Consider the following 13,713-nt stretch of genomic DNA (forward strand, 5'->3'; position numbering starts at 1 on the left):
TGCGTCTACTGTGAAGAGCTTCCGATGTCGACCCTGCGGGCTCGACTCGAAGTCTTCAACAGAGATGCTGTCACTCCGCCCTCTTCTGGACCGCGTAAGAAGAAGCGCCGTTCTCAGAGGCCGCCGGAGCCTGAGGCAACAGTGAAACGCTGGCTGGAGCCCCTCCCTCGAGCTTCTCTATCCCCTTCTCCGCCTCTCACGGACGCGCAGCTGCCGGCTTCACGAGATGCCGCGGGTGACAGCTGTTCCATCCTGGCTTCGGACAGAGCTCGCTAAATCGTGGAATGCACCATTCTCCGCGAGGCTCCACTCACATATATCCTCAACACTCTCCCAACTGGACGCCGCCGCCGAGAAGGGGTATAAATCTATCCCCCCAGTGGAGGAGGCGGCAGCAGCGCACCTTTGACCACCCTCTGCAAGATGGTGCTCAAAGTCTGCCCTCCCGTCCAAAGCCTGCAGGACCATGTCAGCCCTTGTCGGCCACGCATTCTCAGCCGCCGGACAGGCCGCGTCTCCCCTGCATTCTATGGCTGTTCTCCAGATCCTTCAGGCCGATCTCCTCAGTGAGCAGGCCATGAATCTCTTTCTTGCTCGACACCCCAGCTCAGCTGCAGGCCGCTCACTTGCCAGCTTCCTGCGGAAAGCACTGCACAGCATCCAGCTCAGCCGCAAACTTCGCAGCGACGACAGGGCAGCCGCCCTAGATCGCGCTCATCCAGCCACCACAGGCCACCTCCACCGCGGAGACCTCGACCTAAGATCTCGTTGAAGCCTGAGCACGCAAAGGCCGGACCACCGTCAAAGCTTTTTGCCCTGTCAGTCCCCTTAGTAAAGGCTACTGCAGAGATGTATTTGGAAGCCAATGAGCCGGTGATACAACCCGCTCGCCTGCACACAACCACCGTTTTTACGGCGACCCAGAGAAATCTAAAAAAGGGTATAATGTCTGGTTATCCGGCTCAGGCCGATGGTGTCATAAGTGTAGAAAATGTGCCCACATCTCAGTGTTCACTCCTACACACAAGCACTATACCCCCCATGTCTCTCACTCTCACAGAGCCCACTCTCATAAAGCTGGCGAATGCCGCTTTATGTAGGAAACGTGCCCACGACTACATACCCACGACTACCCTCTGTCGGCTCTGTTGCACGGCCAAAGCAGCCTCATATCGGCCAAGTTATGAATGTAAGTTATGTGCCCGCTCACGAGCACTCACGCTTACAAAAACACATCTCGCCCCAGGCGCCGCTCGCGCTTCACAAAGTTTTCACAAAACGTTCCCCATTCAAAGCAATCGGGACATCACATATAAATGTAAGTTACATGCCCGCTCACGAGCGCTCACGCTTACTAACAAACAGTTCGCCCAGGGCGCCGCTCGCGCATCACAAAGTGATCAAAAAACGCTCCCCATTCAACGCAATCGGGACGTCACATATGAAACGCCCAGCCACTGCTGGCAGTGAGCCGCCGTATTCTAGCACCGAGGGCTCGCGCGCCGCGCCCATACCTCCGGTTCAGTTTCCCGAGCCCACGAAGTGCGGCGATCGGAACCCGGAGGCCATTCTGCCCCTAGCTGTACATGTAAAAACATGGGAAGCGATTCCAGGGATATCAGAGTGGGTGCTAAGCAGAATAAGACAAGGCTATTCACTACAGTTCGCTCGCCGTCCCCCGCGCTTTCGAGCACAGACCGAGACGAAAGTGAAAGTGGAAGTAGAACATCTACTTCGCTCAGAAATAGCCAAGCTGCTGTGCAAAGGGGCCATAGAACCGGTACATCCTTCTCTGAGCGAATCAGGCTTTTACAGCCGTTATTTTCTCGTGCCCAAGAAGGACGGAGCTCTCAGACCTATATTAGATCTGAGATATTTGAACAAAGCTCTCATGAGAAGACCGTTCAAAATGCTCATGACCAGACAAATTCTCGCGCAAATTCACCCGAGGGACTGGTTTATCTCTCTCGATCTGAAAGATGCCTACTCTTCAGATAGATAGATTCAGATAATACCCCGTCACAGTTTATTCTTGAGATTCGTCTTCGACGGTCAGGTATATCAATACACCGTCCTGCCGTTCTGCCTGTCTATAGCACCCCATACATTTACGAAGTGCATGGACGCGGCACCAACCCCCTTGAGAAATTAGGGCATTCGGATTATGAATTATTTGGACGATTGGCTGATTCTGGCACAGTCAGAGATAGAACTCTTATCTCACAGAAAAGTGCTCCTCAGTCATCTGGAAAGCCTGGGTCTTACAGTCAACTGGACCAAGAGCTCATTACTGCCCAGTCAGTCAGTTTCTTTTCTGGGGATAGAGCTGGACTCTGTTCAACACCTAGCCGCATCTTTCCAGAAGGGCAGCGTCGCTTCTCTGAAAATGTTTCAGAGGATGCTGGGCTGTATGGCATCAGCTGCAGCGGTGCTCCAGCTGGGCCTACTGCGCATGCACCCGCTACAATGCTGGTTGAACGCTCGGGTGCCTCACCGGGCTTGGGCGTCCGGCTGCAGATAAATCAGAGTGACTCAGAGCTGTGTTTCAGCTCTGCAGCCCTGGTTAGCGGCCGACTGGTACCAGCAGGGAGTGATGATGGGGGCTGTCTCATACCGAAAGGTCATCTCGACGAACGCCTCCAACTTAGGTTGGGGCGCTCTTTTCGAGGGCAGACTGGTCTTTGGCTTGTGGTCAGCCCGAGAGAAACACCTTCATATAAATTGTCTGGAGATGATAGCGGTCGAGAACACGCTGAAACGCTTCCTCCCGTTCATACGAGACCACCACGTTCTAGTCCGATCGGACAACACATCAGTGGTGTCCTATGTGAACCGACAGGGCGGTGTCAGATCCAGGAATCTCTGCAATCTGACGGAATGCCTCCTCGTATGGTCTCAGCACTTACTGCGCTCGCTGAGAGCTGCGCATGTGCCATGCCATCTGAACGACGGACCAGACAGACTGTCCAGAGACAACGTTCCCCCAGGGGAACGGTCTCTGCACCCCCAGACAGTCCGGTTGCTATGGTGCCTTTTCGGCAAAGCGGAAGTCGACCTGTTTGTGTCAAAAGACAACGCTCACTGCCGGATGTTCTTTTCAAAGAACGAGGACGCGCTGGCCCAAATCAGCCGCCCACTTTATGCTTTCCCTCCGGTCTCACTGTTGCCACAGGTAATCAAGAGAATCAGGGAAAGCGCCCCTCGGTGCTCCTTATAGCCCCGCAATGGGAGAACCAAGTCTGGTTCCGGGAGCTGACGCGGCTGTCACGTACAGCCCCTTGGCCGATTCCGGTGAGGAGAGATCTCCTCTCTCAAGCCCGCGGCTCAATCTGGGATCCCCATCCAGAGCGCTGGTCTCTGCACGTATGGTTAATCAACGGATACCCGTTGTCTTGCCAGAAGGAGTTATGAACACGATCACGCAGTCCAGAGCTCCCTCTACGAGGCGGCTCTATGCGTCTAAATGGTCTGTGTTCTCCAAATGGTGTTCACGACAGAGATCTGGAGCCATGAACGTGTGGGCTATCGTGGTTGCTAAGCTTCCTTCAAGAGCTTTTGGACAGGGGCAGGTCCCCCTCCACGCTTAAAGTATATGTGGCGGCCGTCGCAAAGTTTGCTGAGTCGATGTGAGGCCAGTCAATAGGAAGGAACGAGCTGGTCAACCGCTTCCTTAGAGGAGCCAGGAGGATGAACCCCCCGCGACCCCCGTCGGTTCCTATATGGGATCTGTCTTTGGTCCCAGAGGCCCTGAAAGCATACCCCTTTTAACCGCTAGATTCTGTGGACCTAAAGTACCTATCGCTCAAAACCGTTTTTCTGACATCTCTGTCATCAGTTAAACGTGTGGGGGATTTACACGCGCTATCCACTGTGTGTCTTGAATTTGGGCAAATGACTCTAAAGTCATCCTCAAACCTAGACATGGCTATGTCCCTAAGGTGCTGGGCACTCCCTTCAGAGCGCAGGTCATGTCTCTATCGGCTCTGCCAGCATCCGATAATGAGAGCGGTGTTAGTCTCCTCTGCCCTGTCAGGGCGCTGAGAGCTTACATTACGCGCTCCGCCCCCTTTAGCCGCTCGGAGCAGCTCTTTGTTTCGTTTGGTGGGCGCACCAAGGGTCTCGCCGCCTCGAAACAGAGTCTGTCCAGATGGATAGTGGACGCTATAGCGAATGCTTATGTGTCTACAGGTCTGCAATGCCCCTTGGACATCAGGTCCAGCGTCATGGGCTTGGTCCAGCGGGATTTCCATTCATGACATTTGTGAGGCGGCGGGCTGGGCCTCCCCGTCCACATTTGTTAGGTTTTATAACCTGGAAGTTACCGCCTTGCAGGCTAGACTTCTGTAAGTATGAGTGGGTTGTACGTTCTGCCCAGATCTGATCGTGCGCAGACTACTCTCACGTGACTGAGCTCTCCTGGTTGAGCTGCACTATATGGGTTGATATGCTTTATATAGACCGGCAGCGTCGCTCTGTATTCCCTATGAGTGCTTATGTATATGTGCTGGCCCGCGTTGCTGGCCACCTTATTCCCACTTATCTATGTTCCCCGAATTCCCTGGGATTCATGTAGTGGATGCTTGGCGCGCACGGCGTTGACAAAGGGTTCCCGTAGCGTAAGCAACTTACGCAATACGAGAGAACCTCTCGTAAGAGAACGTACTCGGTTACGTACGTAACCTCGGTTCTCTCTAGAAGAGGGAACGAGTATTGCGTAACCTGCCGTGCTCGCGCCACGAGCGACTTTCGCTTCAGTTGATGAAGACCAGAGAGGCAGCCTCCGAGCCGTACTGTTATACGCTATGCCACACCCATTCTGGCAGGCAGTGACGCGTAAAGGGCGCGACGTTACTCCAGGCTCAGTGGAAGGCTGCTGCAGTTGCCGCAGGGCAGCCAATGAGCACGCTAGACAGCCTGCTCTAGGTCTGCTGGCTGCTGCACTGCGTTAACAATAAATGCAAAATTAAGGATAATTTTTTGGCTTCATATCTCGAGGAAAGATGACTTTACCCGTAGCATAAGCAACTTACGCAATACTCGTTCCCTCTTCTAGAGAGAACAGAGGTTACGTACGTAACCGAATATGTTTTTCAGCATTTCAAAAGAAATTTGTTAACGCTTGTCGATGGAGAGTGGCCAGACTCTCTGTACAAATGAAATGTATGAGAGTCTGGAAGGACCAGGCTAATTTTGACTGCCTGTAATAATAATAATAATAATAATAAAATGATCCTTGGAGAAATTGCATATAATTGGATATGTCTTTCATGGCTTGTATTGTGCTTAAGCATTCTTTGCTGGGAAATATTAAAAAGGACTGTGAGACTTTACATCTATCCATCTACAGCATATATCAATTTATCCATCTATTTATCCATCCATCCATATATCTGTGGTTGCTTTTCTTTCCTACTCTTTCTAAGAATGTCTTCCACCATCTGTCCATTTCCTCCTCACTGCCACATTCCTCTGTCACGTTCAACATCCTCACCAGGTGCACAGCTTTTAAAATCCTACAGCTGGAAACAGATTTGGACCTCATTCAACTTGGGAGACATTATATGTTTAGAAAAATATGTCTCTTCATAAGATTTATTTTTGCATTTCAATTTAGTCTTTTATGCATGGATGCTTCACCCAAGGTGCTCTCAAATGACCTTCCTACCAACAGGCCCATGACATGACCGCTCCACATGTATCCTTTGATGTGCCACTTCACAATTGCAGTTTCCCTGACAACATAATTGCAGATTATGAGGATAAATGCAAAGTGGAGTCCTTAATAAAGCTTTTACTATCTGCTAGAGAAATACATCATGGTCATACAAAATACAAAAATCTGTAGTTCAGACCGACAGTAAATAGGATGCGACAGACGGAGACAAAGCAAAGGAAATTGGAGACAGAAACACTGAACTGCCTTAATGAGGCACTTTTAATGCTCGTGACAACCCAGTCACAAATAACTTGATAAAAACAAAACTCTTCATGGAGAGAATCATTTGGTTAAGTCCACAGAGATATGCAAGGAACTGGATGATTAGCATGGGCCCTCACCCACACGTATGCTAATGATGCTAACAGAATGGCAATTAATTAGCTCTATCAGCTGAAATTAACTCCACACTGCCCATCCAGAAAACGAAAGGGTCTTTATCACACTCTCCAGAAAAAAAATTCTTATCTCACGCCTGAAGCTGTGCACTGTGCTTATAAATATTGGTTTCGCTCCATCTCAGTGTTTTTAATTCAGTGGTGTACGTGAGAAAAACAGTCTGGAGACCTGAGATGCATCAGAATACATTCTCCAGGGTTCAGGAGTGTTCTCCTTTACTGCCTGCTCCATTCATCATGATCACTTCACTCTCTCCTCTCCTTCTCTTTTTGCTAACCTTTATGTTTTCCATTGCTTATGCACCTACAGTGTGAGCCATCTGCTACTTTTACCAATTCCACTCATTTGCGCTAAATCCTTGTGGACAACTGTATTCCCCATGTCATTACTTCTTCACTACATGAGACTCCACCGAACTACTTAAACCAGTTACGCAGTATTTAGGCTACCCTTGATTAAACTGCACATTTAACTATAGCTATATGAATTCTGCTTATGTAACATGACAACATATGCCAGAATCCATACTGTACTTTTTTACGATAATGAAACACCTGTCATGATGCGACCTGCTGACCTGTCATACACCACTGTGATTCACACACTCTTAATTTCCATGTTGGTTCTGATTGGTTTCTGTTGGTTAGTACTGGCGGCTCCTCAAAGGAGGCACAGCCTACCCCAAATTTTGAGGTGGAATATGGGAGAAGGACTATTTAATGTTAATAAAATGCCCAATTTTTCATTTCATGTCTCAGAATCATGTAATTTCGCCATTGTAACACCATAAAATATTAATGAAGTTAGAACCACCACTGCTGTTGCTTGAACATCCCGAGTCTGCTGTTCGGAAAACTGTACTAAGGCGAGTCTGAGGGGATAGGGAAGGGGAGGGGAGGCAAATTCATAACCAGAGACATCTCGCTCCGTTGGTAAAAAAAAATTAGTGGTTTGAGTGTTGAGAAAAAATACAACGCAGAGGAGGCTAGCCTCCCTTGCTATATAACCCGTATCAACCATCATCGTAGAGAGGTAAATTACATAATATTAGTTTAAACTTCTTTCAATGATAATCTAGCAAACTACTTTAATTTTGGAGAGTATAGATATTAAATATTTGATCGCAAACAAATTTTCCAAGATCCGAGTAGCAGCTACAAATTAAAAACAAACAAAGACCCCACATCAAAGTTGATAGGCTAATAGGCTACAGCATTCAGCTTCCCCAAACGGCCGAACGCGCTCTTTTAACACGGACATTTAAAGGACAGAAGGATAGGTGGGAGTGAACATCTATGTTCGTGCATTTTTATAATTCCATGCAGTTAATAATAATAATAACAATAAATAATTGGGAGAGGATCCCCAGACCACTACAATTAATGCACTTCCTCTACTTTAAAATACAAAAGCCGCCACTGATGGGATTCAGTGTTATTTGGAGCCCAATGTTCTTTAAAATATATTTTATGTTCCACAGAAGAAAGAAATTCATACAGGTTTGGAATGACTTGATGGTAAATAAATGATGACAGATTTGTGAACTAATGTCTAATGACAGCTAAATATTATGCTATTTTTATATATACTCTACCATTCAAAAGTAAGGGTTCAGTAAGATTTTTAAATGTTTTTAAAGTCTAACCAAGAATTATTATACATATATTAGTAGAATTTAACATTTTTCAAAATGTAATGTATTCCTGTGATGTCAAAGTTGAATTTTCAGCATCATTACTCCAGTCTTCAGAATCACATGATCCTTCAGAAATCATTCTAATATGATGATTTGCTGCTCAAGAAACATTTCATATTATTACCAATGTTGAAAACAGTTGTGTTGCTTAATATTTTGTGGAAACCACGAAACATTTTTTTCAGGATTCTTTGATGAATATAAAGTTCAAAAGAACAATATTTATATAAAATGTTTGTTTAAAAAATATTATTTTTTTTATCTGCAAAATGTAACTCACTTAAAACCTATAATTTATGCTTCAAAGCATAGCTTTGAAATGCATTAGCATTTCATTAACTGAATTCCACTAATTCCACAGAGATTTGAACTTATTTATTTATATATATATTTATTTAAAATAGTTCATTTTTTTCTCCACATTATATTTATATTACATTCTGTTTGCTTATGTGACATGTGAAAACATAAAGCTATACAGCAGGCCAGTTGACAAATATTAGGAGCCCTTCTCCCATGCCATGAGGGGCTGGGCAAATGCCCTGGCCCTTCTTCATCTTTGACCCTGAGCACACTGTCTTATACTCTCAGACTGGCCTGGGTAAAAGCTGCTTCTGCAATTCCCACAGCGCTGACAGAGGAAAAAATAATAAGTTATTAGGGGAAAGAAGAAAAATGACCAAACGTGGAACTATCGTAATGAGGGTATTGTGAGGTAGTGAGAGAATGGTAAAGATGACAGTCTGAGGAGGAGCAGTCTGATGTAATTGCTCACTTACACTCTGCTCCTTTTAATTAAGCCATATAATAACGATTAATCAAAGCATGACTAATGCACCTCACTGAGAGTTGTTCTGGGATACTTACATCCGTCTTTCATTAAAAAAAAGGAAAGTGGTGGGTGTGAAATATGTGTGTAGAGTGCGATAGCAGGTTTGAGAGGATCGGAGGGAAAGTAGAGGACATATAGGACATCAGTTCATGTGCTAAAGACTGGGGTGTTTCCTGTGGATTTTGTCACCATGATAAAGTGAGTTTGCAAAAAATCAATGACAAAAAAGAGAGTTCAAAATAAAGGAAATAATTTTTTTTTTTTTAATTCTTTCTTAGTTCTAGGAGTATGTGTAATAGTATGTGTTGTCAGGGCTAAAGGCTCACCGGGGTAAAAGGCACCTTTGATTTTATTTACCTCCTAACCACCCATAATAGCATTACAATAATCTAGCCTTGATGTCATGAACGCATCAACTAACTGTTCCGCATTTGTCATTGAGAGCATATGATGTAATTTAAACATATTTTTAAGATGGAAAAATGCGGTTCCCTTTCGAAGGGAACTCAACAATACGTCTTCGACGCTATGGGGAACGCCTCAGGCGTGACAGGTGTCTGAAATCAAGTATCAACTCACAACAATCATGTTGACCGGCGACAGCCCGTGCTTCATCAGCTCGAATGATGAGCACGCAACCTGGATGTATAAAAAGGGCGCCTTGAGACCGTGACAACATCCTTTTCGTCTTCAGGGACTGTTTGTCTGTTTTTGAGTAGTCAACAAAAATGAAGCGTGCAGAGAAGGGGAGAAATACTTCCCGCAAATGTGCCGCCCCGTGTCCCAGATATTTGACACCGGAGGATTCACACGATCTGTGCGTTTTCTGCCTGGGAGAAGAGCATGCGCGGGAAGTTCTCGAGGGAGCTTCCTGCGCAAACTGTGAGCGTTTTTCTCTGAAAACGCTCCGTTCTCTTCTGTCCCACTTCTCGAGGGAAGTGGGCGCGGCATCTGAACCCCGCGGTGTTGGTCCCGCTCGGGCTGAGGCTCAGCGGCGCGTGAGCTCGTGGGGCTCTCAGATGGAGCTGGCAGATCGTCTGGAGAGGGGCGTTAACCTCGCGGATGATCTGCCAGCTGACGAGGGTGAGTTACAGGTCGATGTTGAAGAGGTTCTTTCTCTTTCTGATGGATCTGTAACCGGTTCTCTTCGGGCCGGGCAGGAGTTGGCTGCTGATGATGTCAGTCTGGTTGAGACTGAACCATCTCAGCCCTCCTGCCCAGTGTACGCTGAGTTGGTGGATGTTATGGGGCGCGCCACCAACAGATTACAGCTACAGTGGAGGCGCGTCCGGGAGGAACCTGCTCGTGGTATTTTGGACGATCGGTTCCTCCCTTCCCATAAACCACCAGCCCGGACGAGCCTTCCATTCCTTCCTGATCTCCACTCTGAGATCGAGAAGGCATGGAAGAACCTGTTCTCTGCGCGTCTTCATCTGCATCAGCGGAATAATTTCGCTGCTGTGGATGGGGCCGCGGAGCACGGGTATGTGTCGATGCCACCAGTGGACGAGACGTTGGCCAACTATCTCGCCTCTGGTCGGTCTTCGTCACTAGGAGCTCCGTCCCTGCCATCCAAGCCGCTTAAGACTACATCACGCTTGAATGGCAGAGCGTACACAGCAGCAGGTCAGGCAGGAGCGGTTCTGCACACCCTCGCGGTCCTTCAGGCCTACCAGGCCGACCTGCTGCGGGACCTCGATCAGGGGGCCGGTCTGTCCCCTGACGCGGTCGCAGAGCTGCGCCGCACCACGGATTTGTCTCTCCGGGCCACCAAACAGTCTGCTGCCTCCATCGGTCGTTCGATGGCGACTATGGTGGCCACGGAGAGGCATCTGTGGCTCAACCAGGCTGACATCGGGGAGAAAGAAAAGACCTTTCTCCTCGATTCGCCGGTTTCGCCTTCCGAGCTTTTCGGACCTTCTATCGACACGGTGGTCGATAAATTCAGGGAGGCGAGGACGCGCTCTGCGGCGTTTAAGAGCTGCATACCGCGGAGGTCCTCGGCCCAGCCCAGGCAGGTGGGAGGGCCTGGTCCGTCGTGGTCTGAGGATCACAGACAGGCCCAGAAGGCCAGTGTCGCTTCCCGCGCGCCCCATCCTCCTAGCAGAGGGAGCAGGGCGCGCAGGAGGCGTAACTCCCGCGTGAGGCACGATCTCAGGGAGGTGATCCAGAGCAAACGTTCTCAGACCAAACGTTAACCTCCCTGGATCTTGTTTCCTATCCACCATCGCTCCCAGGCTCCTCGTACATCAGTCCTGGGGCGGGGCCCATGATGAGCACATGAATTCTCTGATGGCCCGCTTCAGCTTGGTTGATAGGAGCGCCTTACCTTTACTTGTGAAACAGTAAAAAAAAACAAAGAAAAGAAAGAGGGGGTTACTGAGTTTCTGACTCCCGGTGTGCCTCATTTCGCATGCTGCAGGTTTTATGCTGAGTGAAAATGTTCTTTTGCGCAAATAACATTTTTCTCTTCTTTTTCAGAACTCGCCTCCTGTACAGAGCCGGGGACATGTTTGGTAAGCAAGGTTGTGAGTCGAGCTCCCACACACTGTGGTCGCCAGGTTACAGGCCTCGCCAGGCCTTCCGGGTTATGAGCTTCCACATGTCAGGTTACAGGCCTTACCCGGCCTTCCTGAATGTGAGCTCCCACATACTGTGGTTGTCAGGTTGCAGGCCTCACCCGGCCTCCCTGAATGTGAGCTCCCACATACTGTGGTTGTCAGGTTGCTGGCCTCACCCGGCCTCCCTGAACGTGAGCTCCCACAAACTGTGGTTGTCAGGTTGTAGGCCTCACCCGGCCTCCCTGAGTGTGAGCTCCCACATACTGTGGTCGCCAGGTTACAGGCCTCATCCGGCCTTCCTGGTTATGAGCTCCCACACACTGTGGTCGCCAGGTTACAGGCCTCATCCGGCCTTCCTGGTTATGAGCTCCCACACACTGTGGTCGCCAGGTGACAGGCCTCACCGGCCTTCCTGGTGATGGGCTTCTACATGTCAGGTTGCAGGCCTCTCCCGTCCTCCCTGAATGTGAGTTCCCACAAACTGTGGTCACCAGGTTACAGGCCTCACCCGGCCTTCCTGAGTGTGAGCTCCCACATACTGTGGTTGCCAGGTTACGGGCCTCACCGGCCTTCCTGGTGATGGGCTTCTACATGTCAGGTCACAGGCCTCACACGGCCTCCCTGAATGTGAGCTCCCAGATACTGTGGCCCGGCACATTCTGTGGCAGGTGACAGGCCCCAGCCGGCCTTCCTGGTTATGGGCTCCCACATACTGTGGTCGCCAGGTTACAGGCCTCATCCGGCCTTCCTGGTTATGAGCTCCCACGCACTGTGGATGAGCTCCCACCTAATGTGGTCGCCAGGTTACAGGCCTCACCTGGCCTTCCTGAATATGGGCTCCCACATACTGTGGTCACCAGGTTACAGGCCTCACCCGGCCTTCCTGAATATGAGCTCCCACATACTGTGGTCGCCAGGTTACAGGCCTCACCGGCCTTCCTGAGTACGACCTACTGTGGTCGCCAGGTTATAGGCCTCTCTGGCCTTCCTGATATGAGCTCCCACCTACTGTGGTCACCAGGTTACAGGCCTCACCCGGCCTTCCTGAATGTGAGCTCCCACATACTGTGGTCGCCAGGTTACAGGCCTCACCCGGCCTTCCTGGATATAAGCTCCCACATACTGTGGTCGCCAGGTTACAGGCCTCACCCGGCCTTCCTGAATATGAGCTCCCACATACTGTGGTTGCCAGGTTACAGGCCTCACCGGCCTTCCTGAGTACGACCTACTGTGGTCGCCAGGTTATAGGCCTCTCTGGCCTTCCTGATATGAGCTCCCACCTACTGTGGTCGCCAGGTTACAGGCCTCACCCGGCTTTCCTGAATGTGAGCTCCCACATACTGTGGTCGCCAGGTTACAGGCCTCACCCGGCCTTCCTGGATATAAGCTCCCACATACTGTGGTCGCCAGGTTACAGGCCTCACCCTGCCTTCCTGAGTGTGAGCCCCCATGAGCTTCTACAGGTCAGGTTACAGGCCTCATCCGGCCTTCCTGAATGTGGGTTCCCACACACTGTGGTCACCAGGTTTTTAGGCCTCTTAGGCCTTCCTGGGTGTGAGCTCCCACATGCTGTGGTCGCCAGGTTACAGGCCTCACCCGGCCTTCCTGGTTATGAGCTCCCACATATTGTGGTCGCCAGGTTACAGGCCTCACCAGGCCTTCCTGAATGTGAACTCCCACTCACTGTGGTCGCTAGGGTGTAGTTGTGAGCTTTCACATGTCAGGCCTCATCAGGCCTTCCTGAATGTGAGCTCCCACCCACTATGACTATCAGGTTACAGGCCTCATCTGGCCTTCCTGATCATGGGTAAATTCAGGCCTCAAAACCTGAATTTAGAGTGATGAAGTACATGCACATTTACTTCATCTATTTTCTTTGTACGCTCCGTACCTTCTAAATAAACCCATACATATGGTAAGTCACACGACGAAACGTCTTGTGTACTTCCTAAAATCCATTTCTTATGGTAAGGGTCGTGCGCTGTACACTTCAGTCCCTTCCTATGTGGCTAGACCCCGGTCTTTCACCTTGGGTCCCACTCTAGATGCGTCCTGTCATCAAAGTATGCTACGACAGACGCCTTTCTCTAGCTAACTTCCACTTTTGATCCAGGCCTTCCTGGACTCAGAATGGCTAAGTTCATGCACTTTTGTTTCATGTACTTTCTAAAAATCCATATTTATGGCCTTTCTGGAAGTAGCCCCACATGGTGTGGTTGTCAGGTATGAGCTCCCACATACTGTGGTCGCCAGGTTACAGGCCTCACCCGGCCTTCCTGAATATGAGCTCCCACATACTGTGGTCGCCAGGTTACAGGCCTCACCCGGCCTTCCTGAATATGAGCTCCCACATACTGTGGTCGCCAGGTTACAGGCCTCACCCGGCCTTCCTGGATATAAGCTCCCACATACTGTGGTCACCAGGTTACAGGCCTCATCCGGCCTTCCTGAATATGAGCTCCCACATACTGTGGTCGCCGGGTTACAGGCCGCATGGGCCTTCCTGAGT

The sequence above is a fragment of the Siphateles boraxobius genome, unplaced genomic scaffold, assembly GCF_051911475.1.
Source record: "Siphateles boraxobius isolate OS27281-9 unplaced genomic scaffold, OSU_SipBor_1 68, whole genome shotgun sequence".
Classification (NCBI taxonomy): domain Eukaryota; kingdom Metazoa; phylum Chordata; class Actinopteri; order Cypriniformes; family Leuciscidae; genus Siphateles; species Siphateles boraxobius.